The sequence below is a fragment of the Sciurus carolinensis genome, chromosome 1 (genome assembly GCF_902686445.1).
Source record: "Sciurus carolinensis chromosome 1, mSciCar1.2, whole genome shotgun sequence".
NCBI lineage: Eukaryota > Metazoa > Chordata > Mammalia > Rodentia > Sciuridae > Sciurus > Sciurus carolinensis.
In genome coordinates this window covers 17,437,113-17,457,084 of record NC_062213.1, presented here as the reverse complement: position 1 = coordinate 17,457,084, position 19,972 = coordinate 17,437,113, and the positions used below count along the sequence as shown (strand labels likewise).

Sequence of the window (19,972 nt, the reverse complement as noted above, 5' to 3'; positions counted from 1 at the left end):
GACCTCAGCTGCGTTAGAGACCTGAACACAGTGTTCCCAATGACTGGAGTTGGGATAACTGAAACTCGTTTGTCATCCCTGGTGTGGGAACTATCTTTGTGTTATCAAATTGAACCCTTGCAGTAACCTTGTGAAGGTGCACCCTCGTTCCACAGAGAACGCTGGGGTCAAAGGGGGTCAGGTCAGCCTAAATCAACACAGCTGGCACATGTTCCAGCCCGGGCTGCTCCTGCCAGCCCCCTGAAGTCACAGGGAGTGCCATGGGCCTCAAGCTGGGACTTTGGAGCTATAACCATGGTGGGCTCCAGTTTCTTCTGTGGGGCCACAGCACTGGAATCACAATTGTCTCAAAGTCCCACCTGAGGCTGCTGAGAAAGACAATTTGGGATTGGTCCATAAGAAGAATTTGTGTTACAGGAAACTTAGTCACGATGTAACCTGCTGCTTGCAGATATCTCAGTCTGGGTAAGAGGGTTATTAAAGGATTTTCAATTCCCTGCAGGAACACAGTGAGATATATGTAAGAGGTATATATCCCGGAAGTTGTGTATCCATATATCTTTAACTATACTTGGTTAGTTTTGTCATTGAAATTAAGATGTTCTTTTTCCTTTCCCCCAAAATAGAACTACTCTGTGAAGATTTAAAATGGATGATATCTTTTTGCTTGGAAAATGCACTCATGTAAAAATAAATGTATTCTAAACAGCCATTATTTCTTTTAAAAATCTGGTGAAAATTCAAGATCCAAACTAATGAATAGCTTCAAAGCAAAACCGACCTAAGAGAACTTTGTATGTTTTAGAGGATTTGGGGGTCGTTTTACAAAGGTTTATGGAACATATCTCTGTGGAATCTGTTTTGGAAAATAGCCTACAACAGAACCAGAGTTTGTGTGACGGTTAGGTATTCTGAGCAATATATTTAGGATCCTCAACACCAGTCTAAGAACAAATTTGCAAGTCATTTAGTTGGGCAAATTTGCATGTAGTCTGGAATGGAGAACCAAGGAAGAGAATTTCCTTATTTTCTATTTCTTTTGTTTTGGGTTAAATGACAGAAGAGAGAGAGAGAGGTGTGTGGTGGGGAGGAAGAGTCCCATGTGGCTGCCTAGGTTCAAACTGTGACTCTGCCAGTTTACGGGCAGCATTAGGGCAGCCCGTGAAGGATCCATTTCTCCTCTTCTGATCTCTGGCCCCTACCTCCCACCTCCTTGAGGTCAGGCCTGGCCATATGACTTCATCGTCCAGTGAGGTGTGAACGGCAGTGATGATGTCATTTCCGGGGAGAAGTCTCTGGAAGCCAGAGCAGCTTGCACATTCCCTTCCCTCTGTCACTCTCTCAGGAGGTGCTGTCATGCAGAGGATGGGTCAGCCTGGGTCCCCTGGAGAGGACAGTGCAGAGTAGAGCCCCCTGCCCGCTTGTGATGGATGCAAGGTGGCATGAGGGAGAAGCCTTCCTTGTGACTTGGGGAATGTTGTTTCCATGGCAAATAGCAGCCTCCCCTGACTTACCCCTGGCATGACCTCGGGCAAAGAGCTCGGCCTCTCATTTGTCAGTTTCTCCTTTGGGCTAAGGGGGATCTTGACACCTCGAGACTGTTTTCAGAATGAGATGGGATAATAGATGGAAAGAGTGTGTCTGGCGGGCAGCAAGTTCTCCATAAATGGAGTTTTTACTGTTCTGCACGTGACAGGGAGAACGGCTCTCTGCGGGTTAAAGCCCTGTTTCCTACAACTGCACAGGTGTTTGCGTTTACGTATTAGTGTCAGGCATGGCTGAGGCTGGGGAGGATGTGGGAAGGGCGCGCTTCTCGCCGCGGAGTGGATTTCTGCAGGTAGCTATGGTAAAGGTGGATGTGCCACGAAGGTGGGATGGAACCTGGCACAGTTGGCACCCAGTTGAGCAACCTCTGACCCCAGGTCACCCGTGCTTCCAGTGGCTGTGTTAACCCTCCCTCATCTGCCACTGCTGGGGCCTTCTGCATCTGTTGCCAAGGAAACGTATTGGGGTTGATGCTCTGGATCCATCTGGATTTTTAATTCAAAGGAACAGAAACCAAGTCTGGCTAAATTAAGCAGCAAAGGGACTCAGAAAAAGCAAAAAATCCCAACTGAAACCCCAGGAAAGACGGAGCCAGGCTTCAAGGCCACAGGTCAAGGGCCCCAGCACCATGGACCTGACTTGCAAGTCATCACTGCTGGGCACGCGCACTTCAGACTGCCCCAGCGACACCATCAGCCGCTGGCGGGACCCCGGCCATGGCCACCACGGGAACTTGGTGCAGCCCCTGCCTCTGCCACCACCCGCAACCACAGGACTCTGGTGCCTGCCTCTCCTGCATCAGTTTCTGCAGAGCGAGGGCACTCTGCCTCCCGGTGTGGGGCGTTCTCTCCCTCTGAACTCCTTAACCCAGTTTGCAAGGCTCTGGCCTTTCCAGGAGCCAGACGGAGTCCCTGGGATTCCGCCGCCTACAAAAGCCCACGGACATGTCCTGCAGACGCCGCGCGCAGGCCTGCCTGTCTCTGGGCCTTTGCACGGGCTCCTCAAAGCTCATTGTCCCTTCCCTCTTGGCATCTGCTGCCGTGCAGGTTCCCTGGGTTGGTCCCCTGGCTCACCCCTCTGGACAGTGCTGGGGATGGCTGCTGCCCAGGGTGGGAGCTTGTCTTCTCGGGGCCCTTGCTGTGCTGCGGAGCCTTCTCCCCGTTCCCTGCCTGTTCCCAGCGAGCACGAGTCCCTGCAGGCAGGCCGTGTGTCTTGTTCACTTGTCCCAGCCCTCAGCCCCTCCCCATCTTTTTTTTTTAAAAGAACATCCCCAGTTCTTTTTTATTTTTAATCTTTTTTATTTGTTCTTTTTAGTTATACATGGCAGTAGAGTGTATTTTGACTATCATACACACATGGAGTATAACTTCCCATTCTTGTGGTTGTACATGATGTGGAGTTACCCTGGTCGTGTATTTGTATATGAACACAGGAAAGTTATGTCCCATTCATTCCACTGTCTTTCCCATTTCCATCCCCCTCTCTTCCCCCTACTCCCCCAACCAATCTGGTGAACCTCCACTTCTCCATCCCCTTCACTTATTGTGAGTCCGCATCCACGTATCAGATAGAACATTCAGCCTTTGGTTTTGGGGTATTGGCTCATTTCACATAGCATGATAGTCTCCAGTTCCTTCCATTTACTGGCAAATGCTATAATTTCATTCTTTTTTATGGCTGAATAATATTCCATTGTGTATATGTACCACATTTTCTTTATCTATTCATCTGTTGAAGGGCACCTAGGTTGATTCCATAGCTTAGTTATTGTGAATTGAGCTGCTATGAACATCGATGTGGCCAGATTGCCAATGTGTTCATGGGAGTAGCTAGGGAGGGATGTTGGCATGAGTTGGCTCCTATTACAGCCCCAGGCAATCAACAACAATGGATCTTAATTGGTTTAGTAAGTCTACCGGGTCCTTGTCCTTTATTTGGTCAAAGAGGGGAAGTGATTGAGTTCTGGCTAATGAGACAAAAAGGGACATCTGCTGGGGAGAGCAGTTGCTTCTCTTCCCAAAGGAAATGACAAAAGACAAATTCTTATACACAGAAAGGGATTTTTGCCCTCCCTGCTTTTCTTGGAACTTGGTAACGATATCTGGAGGTGCAGCAGCCATCATATGACAAACCAGCAATTTTGCTTTAGAAACAGAGGTAGGATCTCGTGTTACAGTTGAGCAGTTGGACCAATGTCAGCAACCTCTGGATTCCTTGCTATGTGACAGAAACTTGCCTACATTTGTCTGTTTTCCTAAGAGGTAGATTAAAAGCTGAAGAATTAAAGTGCACAAACACTGAAAGGAACTAACGTAGATCCAACGTTACTCGAGGAAATTGGCCAGCAATTTAAACACCTTTTCCTTTCAGTGTGTGGAGAGTTGGAGGGGAATATAGCATTCAAGCTTCTTCAGAAAAACAGGACAGACATACATTCTTTCTCTCTCTCGCTCTCTCTCTCACTTTAATTGAAGGGGTTGGCTCCTGTGCTGATGTGATCGCAGCACACTAGCCTGGAATGTGTAAGGACAGGCTGCAGTTTGGAAACTCGGGCAGGAGTTCTATGGTACAGACTGTTTTTCATACTGGTGATTTACCCAGCAGTACTTTACCACTGAGCTACATTCCCATCACTTTTTAAAATTTTATCTTGAGACAGGGTCTCCCTGAGCCTGGTCTCAAATTTGTGATCCTCCTGCCGTGGCTTCCCAAGTTGCTAGGATTATAGGTCTGGCCATGGTGCCTGGCTTTGGTGGTCTTGGCTTTGTTTTTTGTATTTTTTTGACATTTTTATTTTAGGCTGCAAAAACAAGCCAACAAATGACAAAAGAACTTGAAATGGGCCACTCAAATGTTACAAATTCATCCCGTCCAGGAAAGCAAAAGGTGGTGTGACCTGCCTCCCATTGCTTGCTCTCTGCTGGGCTTTGGTCTTTCTTTTTTTTTTTTTTTTCTTCCTGCGATGCTGGGGATCAAACCCAGGGCCTTGTGCTTGCAAGGCAAGCACTCTACCGACTAAACTATCTCCCCAGCTCTTTGGTCTTTCTTTGAGTTGCAGTCTAGATTATTTTCCTCATCTCCTTCTTCTTTCCTTTCCTCATTTGTTTCTTTACTTTCTTCATCATAATAATCATGATCATCTTCAATAGTTTCTTCAGAAAGTGTAACACTGATCTTGGGATTATATGCTCACATAAAAAGTGACCAATTTCCAGGTCGATAGCAAGGATAGCTTCAGAAGCAGCATCCAGATCTCCACTCTCAGCGACTTTGGGGGGCGGGGCAACAAAATTAAAGAAAGAGTCATTGGAAGCTGTCTGGTCACAATACGAACTGTCCCACGTCCCTTGGGTTTTTGCTTCTTCTTAATAGTTTTCAAAGTCACATTCTTTCCTTTTTCCAATCTACCTGGCATCCCGTTCAACCCATAATTTCCGGTCCTTCAAAAGAAAAGGGATCAGAATTATCTGATTCTGACCTCACCCTATATATCTTTGTGAACACTTCATGTGTGAAATATTCATTGGGTTCAAGGTGAAGTTCTTAGATTACTCTCCAGAGGCTGGTCAGCACCTGAGACCTTCATGTGAGTGCCTTTCAAGTGCATCAGAAGAGGTTCATCGTGTTCCTGAACCATGTCACCAAGTAAATCAGCATTCTTAAAACAGTCAGTCGAACTTCAGGAATGTCCGGAGGGTTTTCTTCTTCTTCTTCATCCTATTTCTCATCTTCAGTCTTGGCTTTTTCTTTTCTTTTCTTCTGAAATTTCCTCTTCCCTTTCTGGTTTCCGTTCATTCTTCTTGTGTAGGTTCCTAAGTTGCCTTAATGATCTCAAATCACTTGTCAAGTGGAGGCTGATAGAGAACAACACACTCCCTTTCAAGATTTGAACTTCCTTATAGGATTTGGCTTCTATCTGTGAATATCGAACTTGAAGGTTTCTGAGAGCATTCACTTGCCTTTGAACTACTCTGGGCAAGCTCTTGAAGATGCACAGGAATCTGAGGATTTTGCATCCTCTGAATAGTCGGCTGACCTGCTTTGATTTTTGTTCTTTTCACCAGTTTCCTCTTCTTCTTCTACTTCCTCAACATCATCCAAATCTTGATCTAGTTCAGCCTGTTCTTCGTTGTCAATGTCTGCCATGTTGTAAGAACTTCAAATACTGGCGGCTGGGTACAGGGAGTCAGGTGGCTGGAGCTCACTCTGTGGTGGTCTTGAGGCTCTGGTCCTTCTCTGGGAAAACCTGGTGTTTGATCTTAAGACCCATAACTCACTGCACAAGCCCCATCCACATGGTCACATGATTTATTTAAAGTTAACTGAGTATAGATGTTGATCACATCTTCAAAATGCCTTCACGGCACCTTCTAGAGTGGTGTTTGATCCAACAGCTGGGCATGGTAGCCCTGCCAAGCTAGCAACAACCGCAGTAGAGGGCTTTCTTGAGAAAGATGGAGACTTGACAGCTAATGGACAGTGTCTTTCAGTGTGAGATCTGCTGTTTCACAAAAAATGGACATGTTGTTGGGGTTCATGAGAAATTTTATACTTTTCTGTTTTTATTTCAGTGGTGATCTAAAATATTGATATTAGCTGCCTTCCTTAGAATCAACTGTTGGCACTTATTTTTAGTGCCAAGTTTGTGTTTACTATCTTGTTGATATCAGCCTGAAGCTCATTTAAGTTTTGGGAGCAATTGAGAAAAGAACAGAAGCCCAGTGATCCTGGGGATGATGTTAGTGCATGGAGCAGTGGCCAGGTCTTCTCAGGGTCTGTTCTGTGCAGGAAGGACTCGTGGAGTCAACCAGGATTCAGGGGCGAGGCAGTGAGCCATCCTCTGCAGGACTCAGCGGACCCCCACGGGGTAGGGAGGGGTACGGTCAAGGAGCATGTGGCAACCGGGTCTCTACACAGCAGAACCTCTGTCATGTTAAATTAATGCTCTTGATTGACTTTCATTGGTTACATAGATTTGCTTGTTGAATTGTAAGCGTGATGGATTTAAAACTATAACATTTAGAAGCAAGAGGATTTTATACCCACACATTTCAGGAATTTTATATTAAAAGTAACCTTGATACACACCAAGGGTCTGAGAGACTTTTTCCCCATTAAGAAGGGACATGGAAATAACTCAAGTGTGAGAAACCCTGGGCTAGTGGAGAAGGGTGGGGATGTGGATAGGAGGAATGATTTAGGGAGAAGAAAGAGCAGAGGAAAAGCTCAGCAAGGACAGGCAGAGCTTGGATGGGAGAGTAGCTGTCTCTGCTGGGTGAGGCTTTGTTTTGAGGAAGTTGAAAGCAACATGAATTTATTTTTTAATTTGTTCTATTTAGATACACATGACAGTAGAGTATATGTTGACATATTATTCCTACATGGAGTATAACTGATTCTAGTTAGGATCCCATTCTTGTGGTTGTACATGTGGAGTTTCACAGGAAAGTTATGTCCGATTCATTCCACTGTCTTTCCTATTCCTGTTCTCCCTCCCTTCCCTTCATTTCCCTTTGTCTAATCCAATGAACTTCTATTCTTCCCTCCCCTCCCTTATTGTGTGTTAGCATCTGAATATCAGAGAGAACATTTGGACTTTGGTTTTTTGGGACTGGTTTATTTCACTTAGCATGACAGTCTCCATTCCCATCCATTTACTGGCAAATGCCATAAGTTCATTCTTCTTTATGACTGACACAGCCACCTCAATGTTTATGACAGATCAATTCATAGTTGCTCAGTTATGGAACCAACCTAGGTGCCCTTCAACCAATTAATGGATAAAGAAAATGTGGCATGTATACACAATGGAATGTTACTCAGCAACATGAATTTAATGTCAACTTCTTGACATTGAAGAGTGCTAGCCTGCCCAGCACACAGTAAGTGCTGGATGAGCCAGTAGATGGCTGTTGGAGTTGATGAAGAGTGCTGGGACCTGCTTGACCACACAGAGTCACTGACAATTGAGGATCTGGGAGCTTTAGGACACATCGTTCCTGAAGAAAAGAAAATCAATGATGAGATGAGACGCACACATCCAAGGAACATGATTTGAATATTAAAGAATTAGGAGATGCGGTGGGGAAAGAGGATAAAGCTCTTTGTATTAGTTAATTAGGGCTGTCATGACAAGTTAGCACAGATTGTGTAGCTAAAACAAGTGTTTATTTTTTCACTGTTCTGGAGTCAAGACCAAGGTGATGGCAAATTTGAAATCTGGGGAGGGCTCTCCTCCTGGCTTGTAGACTGCCGCCTTCTTGGTGCATCCTCATATGACCTTTCCTTTGTGTGTGTGTGTGTTAGAACAAGAGAGCTGTGGCTCCTTTTCTTTTAAGGACACCAATCCCATCAGATTAGAGGCCTATCCTTATCGCCTCAGTTCAACCCTAATTACCTCCCTAGAAGTCCAGCCTCCAGATGCAGTCATGCTGGGGATCAGGGCTGGAACAAATGAATCTGGGGGCTCACAAGTCAGACCGTGACTCATCTAGTAAACATGTCTGCAGGGTGGGAAAAAAGTTCCAGATCCATTGTGTGAGAGTAAAATATTAAACACAAGATACTCTCCTTGGCTGGGTGCTTTCATTATCTCATAACTTTTTTTTTCCAGGAAAACTATACCAAAGCAACAACCAACTCTTAGCTTATTGCTTTTTTATTCTAAGAGTTGGTAAATAATTACATTTATAACTCATATTTTGTTAAATATTAGATAAAATGAATCTGTTCTTACTGTTGAGGTGAATTCATTTAACATGACATTAACCACGTTCAGAGGTGTCGATTACACTTGCAGTGTTGTGCGACACCACCTCTGTCTAGTTCTGACCCACTCTCATCACCTCCAGAAGAGACCCTGTACCCCTTAAGCAGTCAGTCCCTATTTCCCTGTGCCCTGGTCCCTTGCCACCACTGATCTGCTCTCTGACCCTCTGGGTTGGCGATTCTGGATCTTTCATAGAAATAGAATCATAGGACCTGTGAGCTTTCTGTCTGGCTTCTTGCACTTAGCATGATGTTTTTGAGGTTCATGTGTTTACAGCATGTTTCAGTTCTTCCTTTTTTATGGGGGGATTATGTTATACATGGACAATAGCACATTTTGTTTCTCCATTCATCTGTTGATGGATCCTTGGGGTGTTTCCAACATTTAGCCATTGTGAATAAGACCATCTTTTTTTTAAGCTTGCACTTTGAAGGCAAAATTTCAGCTTAAACTTTGTTGGCACTATGAAGTGAACATTTTGTTTCCTACTTGAGTGGATTTACTTCAGGGGACCTTCCGTCAGTCTGACTCATCTCCTGCTGACCACTACATCATTTCCTGGCCATGGAGTTGGGACTATGTCTCTGGTCAGGGTTTATCCTGTGCAGTCAGGCTGACCCCCTTCCTGTTGGCCCACCTCAGGAAAATCCAATTTGCTGGAAGTCAACCTTCTTTGGACAACTGAAAAGCTCAGGTTTTACCATCAAAGAAAACAAAACAGAACAAACTAGTTCTCAGAAAATGCTTGGTGTTCATTACTTTGGGAAGAAATGCAACAATAGTTCATAAAAAAAAAAAAAGCAATTCCTTTCTTTTTAGGAAACAGTTTTTCTATATTTTCTATTTCCAAATGCCATGGAATATTAGTTTCTGGGTGCTTATGCCTCAACCTCTACTATTTAGAAATTCTAGCAAAATTGATTATTTCCATGTTGCATCCTGGAAAATACAGCAAAGTGAACATGACAAAAAAATTAAAAAGAGCCCCACATATCTTTTTGGGTTGTGAATATAATTATAGATAATTTGGAAGCAGAAAGGAGCCAAGATAAATCATCCATAATTCCAGAGAATAAAAGACCCAGAAGAACCAGAGCAATTCTAAGCCAACAAAGCAATGCTAGAGGCTTCACAATACCTGACTTCAAATTATACTACAGAGCTATTGTAACAAAAACTGCATGGTACTGACATAAAAACGGACACATAGACTGATGGTACAGAATAGAAACTACAGAGACAAACCCACACAGATACAGTCACCTGATCCTTGACAAAGGTGCCAAAAACATACATTGGAGAAAAGAGAGCCTTTTTAATAACAGTACCAGGAAAACTGGTTATCTATATAGAGGAGAATGAGACTAGATCCTTCTCTCTCACCCTGCACAAAAATCAACTCAAAATGGATCAAAGACCTTGGAATCAAATCAGAAACTAATTAACTTCTAGACGAAAATGTAGAGTCAACACTCAGCATACAGGCACAGGCAATGATTTTCTCAATAGGACCCCTAAAGCTCAGGAAATAATGCCAAGAGTTAATAAACGGGATGACATCAAATTAAAAAGCTTCTTCAAAGCAAAGGAAATGATTAGGAATATGAGGAGAGAATCCACAGAACGGGAGAGAATCTTTGCTGGCTGCTCTTCTGACAGGGGATTAATATTATTAAGAATATATAAAGAACTCAAAAACACTTTGCACCCAAAAACACCAAATAATCCCAGTTAATAAATGGGCATGTGAATTAAACAGATACTTCTCAAAAGAAGAAATACAAATAGGCAACAAATATATTTATGGGGTTGAAAAAATGTTCAACCTCATTTGCAATTAGGGACGTGAAAATCAAAACTATGCTGAGCTCTCACCTCACACCAGTCAGGATGGCAGCCATCAAGAATTCAAATAGTAAATGCTGGAGAGGGTGCGGAGAGAAAGGAGCACTTTACACTGTTGGTGGGACTGTAAATTACTACAGCCTGTATGCAAATTAGCGTGAAGTTTCCTCAAAAGACTAGGCATTGAACCACCATGTGACTCAGCTATCCCACTCCTCAGTATCTATCCTGAAGAATTAAAGTCCCCTTACTACAGGGATACATGCATGCCTGTGTTTGTAGCAACACAATTCACAACAGCCAAACTATGGAACCAGCCTAGTGTCCATCCAAAGATGAATAGATGAAGAAAATGTGGTATATATACAGGACGGGATTTTATTCAGCCATAAAGAAAAATGAAATTATGTGATTTTCACGCACATAGATGGAACTAGAGACCATTGTGGTAAGTGAAATAAGTCAAACTCAGAAGGTGAACGGGCATATGTTTTCTCTCCTATGTGGAAGCTGGAGAGAAAAAGGAACAGAAAGATGGGGGTGGATCTCATGAAAATCAAAGGGAGATCAGGAGAGGAAAGGGACCAGGGGGTGGGAGGTGCGGAGGGAAGAGGGAAGAGCTGGGGAGTGATATTGGCCAAATTATATTGTTAGATTGTGTGTTATGTACATGTAGAAATACGTAACAACAAATCCCATCAGTATGTTCAACTATAATGTACCAATAAAAAATAAATCACACATAATCCCAGAGCAGAGTGCTGATCATCACGCATGAGTGAGGTCTCACGTCTGTTGCTGGAGGCAGATTCTGGGGTGTTCTCTAGGGCCCATCGTGCTACAGCCTCTGGACACTGACGGCTGTCCTGCGAGGCCAGCAGTTTTCTCCTTTCAAATAAAGCCTTGCAGAAACTGCTAAGCAGCAGGATGTGCAGGACTTTATGAAAGGAGGCTAGCAATAGCAAGAAAGAGAGGTTTGAGGTCTCAGTTGAAGACTGCTTACGCTTTGGAGCCATTTAAAAATGTCTCCATCTTTGCTTCTGAAACTGGTCTTAAAGTCATAGCAATGGAAAGGAGGTCAAGGTCAAACCTCACAGCTATTGACTGCATGAAATAACCCTGGTTGATTGTGTTCCTGTCTTGTCTAGTTCCGTTGGGGTTCTTTATTATGTGGTAGTTTGTCCTCTTGATAATGTAGCATCCATTACCTGCTTGTGTTTATAAATAAGGCTTTAAAGAAACAAGAACAAATAGATGTGTTTTTAGGTATAAAAAATAAAAAATAGATGTAAATCAGAATGTTCTGAATCTAAAATTACAGTTATTTTCTAGCTTGAATTAACAACCTCATTAAATCAACCAATCAGGTTGCCAATCAATCATTTACGTACTCTTGAGCAGAAGGCATTTTTTTTTTAAAAAGGGGAGGTAGAGATTATGGGAAAGGAAGTATTGAGTCTCCATTTTTTGGCACACTTGTGCTTACTTAGTCTCCCCCACCTTCTCCACAACCCCCATCACAACCTGAGGCTCAGGGAAACTGGCAGAGCTTTGGACGTTCACCCCAAGTCCAGCCTGGCAGCAGGGTTCATTATTCTTCCACTAAACATTTATGGAGCACCTATGTGAAAAGACACAAGTCAAATCCATAAGGAGATAGCACTATACGTCTTTCAGAATGCTGAAATAAAAAGTAGAAACAAGACCAAACACAGGTAAGGATCAAAAAATGATCACTCATAAATTTTTGGTGGGAATTTAGAAGGGTACAGCCACTCTGAAAAGAATATGGCAGAATCCACCCAAAAGGAAGACACCCCTGCCATTGAGCCCTCAGCTGCTCAGATCCTGGGAAATGAAGACTTCTGCCCATGCAAGACTCTACGCAACTGCTCATAGCAGCTTTAGTCATAATAGCCCCAAACTGGGGACAACCCAGTGTCCTTCAGTGGCAAATGGTCAAACCAACTGTGGGATGCCCATAAAATGGAAGGCTACACAGTCTCATTGGGGTAGCATTCTTGAAATGACAACATTTTAGAAATGGAAAACAGATTAGTGGTTTTTAGGAGCAAGGGAAGGAAAGAAGAGAAGGAAGTAGAGGCTACCAAAGGAGAGCATAAGATGGTGAAGATGTGAACTGGACCAGTGGCCATGGGGACGCAGAGGAGGGTTCGGTTGGAGAGGAACTGGCAGGTAAACTGGCTGGGTGCTCAGATGAAAGAAAGGTGAATCTGACTGTCCACCCTGACCCTAATGGAGTGTCACACCCCGTCAGCCCGTGCTGCCTCACGCTGGGCCACCTCCTGTCCTCAGGAACAGATGTCCCACCCACATGGCTGACCCTTCGCTCTCCTCAGAGCCTCCCGCCTCCCCTGCTCTGCAGCACCAAGGATGTTCTCTGGGCTCAGGAGTGAATGGTGACTGTGCTTCTGCAGACACCTCTTAGAACTTGACTTTGAACCTTGAAGCTAAATGAATAATAAAAATATTCTGCTGTCATTGTGAGAAGAGTCACCTTTCACTGCCAGAGGACAGGGCAGGAGGTGATGCACTGAAACGGAAATCCAGGGACGGGATCTAGGCTAGATGCCATTGGTGATACAGGGGACCCAGAAGAGGCCCCAGGACCCCCTGGTTGACGGATGAGGTGGCTCCCCAGGTGGCCCACCTGGTCAATGGCTCATCAGCTTCCCTAGTGACTCAGGCCACACTCTTGATGTTCCCCACTGCCACTCTCTGAAAGCAATGCACACACATATCACTGAAGACTATCAAGGAAGAGAGGAGGTCCCCACTCAATGTTCAGCCCACTGCCCAGACTTGCCTTCCAGGGTGCTGTGTGTCTCCTCTGAACTTCTGCTGGCCACACGGGGTGCCCCTTTTCTTGGCCTGTCTACACATACTAACATGCTGCCCACCTTGGACTTTTTTCTCTTGAGAACACACTGCACAGTGTGCCGTTCAACGTCATACTCCCTCTGCCTCTTGTCACCTGGCTCTCCATGCCTACTTGCCCATCAGGTCACGGCAAGGAGGCTCGTCAGCAGCATCCATGATTACTGGAGCTCTTGGTTGGTTGTGAGTGAGAGAACAAATTTGGTTCAGTTTTCTTAGAAAGTGGGCTCAAGTAGTATAAGGGTCCTGGGACTGGAGGAATTCAAGGACAGAGACTGAATCAGGTCCCAGACAACATAAGGATCAGGACTCTCCTGTCCTCTTCTTCTTTGCAAGCCCACTCCATTCTGCTTTTACTTCAAGCTCGTTTCCTCTGCATCTCATCTGGGTTGAGGAAAACGTGGCCTCCAACAGCTCCCAAGGTTGACATGTTATGGGCTCAGTTTCCCAGGGGGAGCCTGATCTCTCTTTATCTGGGTTCCCATAGTTTCAGGAAAGGGAATTTTGCTTATCCAAACCCTGAGCCCAGACCAATTGTGGCTGGTCGTGTTATAAAAACTGGCTATTCCTACAATGAACACATAGGTGGTAGGTAAGGAAAATCCCTCTACAGTGGGTGGGGACCAGGTAGACAGGTGTTCAGTACATCTTCCTTAATCGCCCCCTCTGAGTCAGGCTCAGAGTATTCTGTTTACACCTTGAGAGCACTTACCACAGCGCATTGCATGCTCTCATTTGCTTGTCTGTACTCTGAGGTAGAGAGTAAGTTCCACAAGAACAGGAGAACCAGCATATAGGAGGCACTCAATAATGAGAATGAATAAATGAGCCCTAATCCCTGTGACTCTTCTCACAGTTCTTTCTTCTGGGGACCCAGAGATGTTCCTACACAAAGTTCCATTACCCTATACCCTCTTCCCAAACCCATGAGTTCACTTTTATGTAGTTACATTAAAAGCAACTCAAGCCCTCTTTGGCAGAGGCTCCTTAAATGCTCCCTAAATCCTGTTCTCACTAGTAAAATTGCTAGACTAGTTTCCTCAGCCCTCTTGCATCTGGGTAGGACTATGCTGTCTATGAGAAGTGAGCGGAAGAGATGCTTGACTCCAGCCAAGGCAGGTAAGGGCAGGGAGCCTTCTCTGTGTTCTCACTAAGTACCAGCTGGATCTGCAAGAACTCCAAGACACTAAGGCATCCTAAATCCCTGGATGACTGTGTGGAGCCAACTCTTCTCTTCACCTGCCTTGGGCTGTGACCATGCCACTGCTTGAGATTGTTTGACATAGCAGTTAGCCTGCCCTAATCAAATATCCCCTCCCAGGTAATCACCCTATTTCCCCTCCCAAGAGAAACCTGCTCTGAGTCACTCTCACCTAGTTTATTTATTTACTACAGGAGGATTATGCATATCTACATTCAATTGACTTTTACTTCCTTTTGAGGCATTAGAGAGCTGTAGATAAATTTAGACCTACATGGTTCTTATTTTAAAATGTTAGCTCTTTGGTCATCTTGTCCTACAGGGTTCTGGTTGCTTTGACTCTAATCCTCATCTTTTCTTTTCTTTTGCTGGTTTGCTTTAGCCCAAGCCATCTGAACTCCTAGGGCAAGGAGTAGCAACTCAATGGGATATTGCTAAGGACTAAACCAATGAACACTGGGCCAGAGATGGGCTACTGAGAGGAATTTCCAAGGTGGCCCAGGGCCAATGTGCATCTTCCATGCTCCACTCTTAAAGTACCTGTGACAGTACCTGCAGCTATGGTCAAGTAGCAAGCGTTCCTTCCTTCCTTTCCTCCTTCTCCCCTTCCACAAGCTTACTGGGCCTCTATTGAACTGCAAGGTCAGCAATAATAAGAATTAAGGCCTTTATTCATGACCAAGCCCCAGCACCCAGCTTGGTGATTAGCACAGTAGAGGCTTCATGGATGTAGCTCTGGCTCTCGGCCCAGACCACATTAGGTGCTGAGCAGGCAGAAATGAAAGAGGACCCAGTCCCTGCCCTAGGCAGCTCACAAACCGAAGCAGTTTTCAGGAAGCAGTCATCACCACAGCCAGAACTTGTGTTTATAGGGTGCCCAGCTTGTGCCTGGCAGGCTCTCAGGTCTGATTCTGGGAGCAGGGAGTGGAGAGTGTGGCACCTGGGTGTCTGTCATAGCTGACGTGGACTCCTCAGGGGTCAGGGAACCTGTACAGAGACTGTGAGCGTCAGGTCGGTGGGTGGTGTAGGGGTCGCATGGTGTTCAGAGCACTTCACAGACTCCCACGGGGGTTCACACCCCACCAGAGCAGAAGTAAGCAAGAACGTGAGGTCCAGCCTTCCAGACTTTTCCTGTGACCAGTCCACTAAAAACTGGACATTTCCTGACCCGCGTCTGAGAATCCAGAGCTACTGTCTGCCTCAGAGGACTTACGGAACTAAGGAGAGGCCTGGGATTAAATGACATTGTGGATGGTCTATTTAGAGTAAGGGACATTTTGACATGGCCTAAAGTTGATAGTACTATAACTTCCTGAGCAAATGGTGGGCATGGTGGCACACACCTGTGATCCCAGCAGTTTGGGAGACTGAGGCAGGAGGATCATGAGTTCAAAGCCAGCCTCAGTAATTTAGTGAGGGCTATGCAACTTAGTGAGACCCTGTCTCAAAATAAAAAAAAATTAAAAGGGGCTGTGGACATGGCTCAGTGGTTAAGCATCCTGGATCCAATCCCCAGTACCAGGAACAAAGACCAAACAAACAAAGCAAGTAATGCTTGAGGAAGCCTCACTCCTTACTCCTGACCCAGGAGGATACCGTGTTTGTTGGGCAGTAGGAGACATGTGCCTTCCTAGTCCCTAGAGAAACAAAGAGTTAACGATGCTTCAGCTCACGTACCTGTTTTGCAGGCATTCTTTGACAACTTTTGCGTCTTCTCCTTTCCCGAACCTCACCCTATGTCTTTACTTGTGTGACAGAGATGGAGAGTCGTCCGGCAGTAGCTGCTCTTCCCTGCTTCCCTAGATGCTTAGTTTTAAACTGTGCACACAACTGCCAGGAATAGGGTTTCTGTAGTCTCCAGCCTCCCATTGCCAGGTGCAGCAGGTGACTAAATTCTGGCTAATGGGAGTGAGCAGGCTTTATCTGTGCAACCTGGGGTTATGTCCTCCGAGGAGTCGTAGGCTCCGTTCTTCCCTTTTCCTTCTCTGGCAGCTGGAATGAGAAGGTCAGGGTGACCTTTCTGGACCATGTGACTGGGGACGGTGGAGCAGCAAAGTGCTCGGAATCATGATCCCTGATGTCTGCCTAGCAACCTGGGTTGCTTTCATCTGGACAGTTATGTGAAACGGAGGAAGAAAGCACTTGCTGTCAGGTCCAGCTCACTGACAGAACCCAGGAGGCCCTGACTGATACCCTCACCCGGTGAGGTGCTGGGTGGAGACAGTGGTCGGGGGAGGGCTTGGAGATGGGGTGAAAGGTGGGGCTGGACGGGGTGCAAACTTCAGGTGGCAACAGGAAGCCATTCCCACTCTCTGGGGCATTGTTTTGGTGCCTGGTTCTGTTTAGTCCAGCTACAGAGTCAGTCTGCAGTCAAGTTCATGAAGGTTGTGGAGAGGAAAACTGTCTTCCTGGAAAGCTCTTGGTGGGAGTGATCTACCGTCAGCCTCCTGCTGGTCTGGATGAGAAACCAGGGCCAGCCATGTCAACCAACCCTCTTGAAATTTCTCCCTCACTTTCCCAAATGAATTATTCTTTCATTTCTTACTGCAGGAGAAATCATATAGCAGCAGTAACAGCAATAACCGGAGCATAAAAAACAATAATATCAAGTCTATTGAGTTATACAGTGTGCAAAGTTGTTAATTTTATTGAATCTTCATAACAGTTCTTTGAGGCACTATCTCCATTTAAAAGTGAGTTCAGAGAGGTTAAGTGACTTGGATAAGATCACACAGTTACAAAGTTGGCAGGCTGGAATTGGAATCAAGTATACCCTGACTTGGAAGTTTAATCTCTTTTCACAATGCTCATCTGCTTTGGTGATTATTATTATGACTTATTAATATAATACTTATAATACTTAACTGAATTGTAGGGGCAGTAGGGATCTTGAAGACTTAAGTGACTCAAAGTGCTAATATTAAAGGACAGACCACTGAGCACCAAAGAGGTGGACTGCTCACGTTCACACAGTGGCCGTCAGGACTTGAACCCAGGACTCGTGGATTTTGAGTCTGTGTTCTTTTCTCCTCACCTACATTCAGGATAGATTCTCGATGTAAAATAAATATTTGCTGTCATTGAGTTATACTGTCAAAGAGGGGAGGGAGGGGGCTGCTTGAGTGAGACAGTTGATTAGCATCGCCTGGGAGGAGCTGAAACAGCCCTGCTCAGACCCCATCCTGGAAGAATTGAATAGAATGTCACAGGGTCCAGACATCTGTGCTTTGACAAAGCTCCCCAGGTGACTCAAATAAGCATTCGGGGTTGAAAAACCACTGAGTTAAGGTTTTGGCTAAGTCTATTCAAATATGTATTATTCTTTCCTTGGATCTCCTTTGTGAAGACCGAGGGGAAAATGAAAAATTCATGTGGTGATATTTTCAACGTTGCGTGGTCCTTCCTTGCCTCTCTGACTCACAAACTGCTTTCACAATTACATATAATATCAAATACTACCTTATGAATTTTAAAACCATTACACTTCTCTGCCCAAAAAGTGTAGAGTATGAATAGTCCTGATTTCCAATGAATGAAACACCAAGTTCACTGTTTCCCGCTGTTTTTCTTTGGGGGCTGGGGATTGAACCCAGAGCCTCGTGTGTGCCAGGCAGGAATGCTATGGTTGAGTTCCACCCTCAGCCCAGTCTCTTCCCTTTTTTAATGTTAGTTCTTGAAGTCCCAGAGCCAGTTAGACTTACTAAATAAAAATTCTGCCGAGTTGATTGTGAGTTAGTCCGTGTAGCCCACGCTGAGGGTAATAAGCAGAATTATGTTCATTTTATGCTCCTCATTAACCTTCTTGTGTGCTTACTCAGTGTTCCTCATTCTTTCTGTTTGTAATCATCGATCCATAAGAGCACAAAGGAAACAATACATGGCTAAGAATAAAGGCTATTTAAAACTGCATTGTGGTCACCATATGGTGGCTAGCAGCCTTCGGTTGAGTAACATGTTGAGTCACAAATACACTCTTCTAATCTCTGAGTTGCTTGCTCACTTGATTCTCTTACAGAAGCACTCTGATATTGCTTGTATTAAATGGAAGTGTTTTTGATAATTATTTTATTGATTAAAATTTGAAATAAAAATGTGGTATTTTTACCTTTAAGAACTTTTTGGGAAAACTCTGTGAATCTTAGGAAATTTTAAAATAAGCAATTAGGAAAACCCTGGTATGGTGAGCAGAGAAAAGAATCTCAGATATTAGGTGGAAACAGAACCATAATCAAATTTTGACTCCTTTACTTCCCTATGTTGGTAAATTAAGTGACCTAGTTTCTCATCTCAAAAAGTGGTTATGATGGTTTTTGCTGGAAAATGGATGGAGCAGGAAAATATCATGCTAAGCGAAATAAGCCAATCCTCAGAAATCAAAGGCTGAATGGTTTCCTCTGATATGGGGATGCTAATACACAATAAGGCGGGAAGGGGCTAGCTAAGAATAGAGGTACTTTGGATTAGTCAGAGGGGAGTAAAGGGAGGGGAGGGGGTCTGGAGATAGGAGGAATAGAATGAATTGTACATTATTACCCTATGCACATAGATGATTACACAACTGGTGTGATTCTACACCATATACTCTCAGAAGAATGAGAAGTTATACTCCATTTACGTATGACGTGTCAAAGTGCATTCTACTGTCACGTCTAACTAATTAGAACAAATAAAAAATATATGGAAAAAAGTGGTTTAACAGTTGTGAGGGTGAGAGTTAAGGCAGATTATTATTTTAGGAACAAGTACTGAATTTCATACTTTGCAACAGAGAGAATCTTCAAGTTCATAAAAATGTTCAAGCATTGGTGTACCTCCTCAACAATAGGTAGAAGGGTCCAGGATCAAGGTTTACTTGGGAAATGCTCACTTGGATATATATGAGTGTTTCTGTTACGTAGCATGTTGTAATGAGGCACCTAATATTTCCATAGAAGTAGACTTTTAGTTGTCTTCCTTTGTTGGGAACAACCATCTGAATCATCAAAGCTGGGATAATGTCTGGTCAAGTGAACACCAGAATGAGTTCAACATACCTTGAAAGCATTTTCCCAAGAGAAGAACAGATTTTCTTAGATCTACCCATTTTCTTTCCTGATCTACTTAGTACTTACGGAATTTTAGGGAAGGAAAAAACATAAATTCTTTTGCTTTATATTCATTCATTCAGTAAATATGTGCTGTGTATCTACTCTGTTGTAGGAATTGTGTCAGTCACTGGGGGATGGAGTACAGAGGAATGCAGTCTCTACACTCAATGGGCAGGTAGTCTTATTGGGAAAATACATTAGTCCATCATCACACAAGGAAGGATAAAGTTGAAACTGTGTAAAGAGCTATGAATGAGAGGTTTACAATGTAAGTTCATAATCCAGGTCAACGGACTTAAAGATGGTACAGTTGAGGCCCAGAAAATAGCAGTGATTTGCTAATGTCATGTAGTAACTTAGTACCACTCATCCAAAACTGAATTTATGCTTACTATTGGATCATCTAAACAAAACAAAGCAAACAACATAAATGAAGAACTCAAACCTTGACAAACTGATTAAAAATTATGTAAAGAGACATTTTACCTGGGAATAAACCTAATGAGAGATATAATTTGACAACTACAAAATAATTATTGGGTAAAAGTAAAGAAGACTTAATTAAATGGAGCGATATACCATATTTATGGATTAGAAGATTTAACATAATAAGTTAAGTATCCTAAA

The 19,972-nt window shown here is 44.1% G+C and overlaps 1 pseudogene; it reads right to left on the bottom strand.

The window, feature by feature from the left end:
* Positions 1-4,560: 4,560 nt before the first annotated feature.
* LOC124978556 (nucleosome assembly protein 1-like 1) lies at positions 4,561-5,697 on the bottom strand (annotated as a pseudogene).
* Between the last annotated feature and the right edge of the window lie 14,275 nt (positions 5,698-19,972).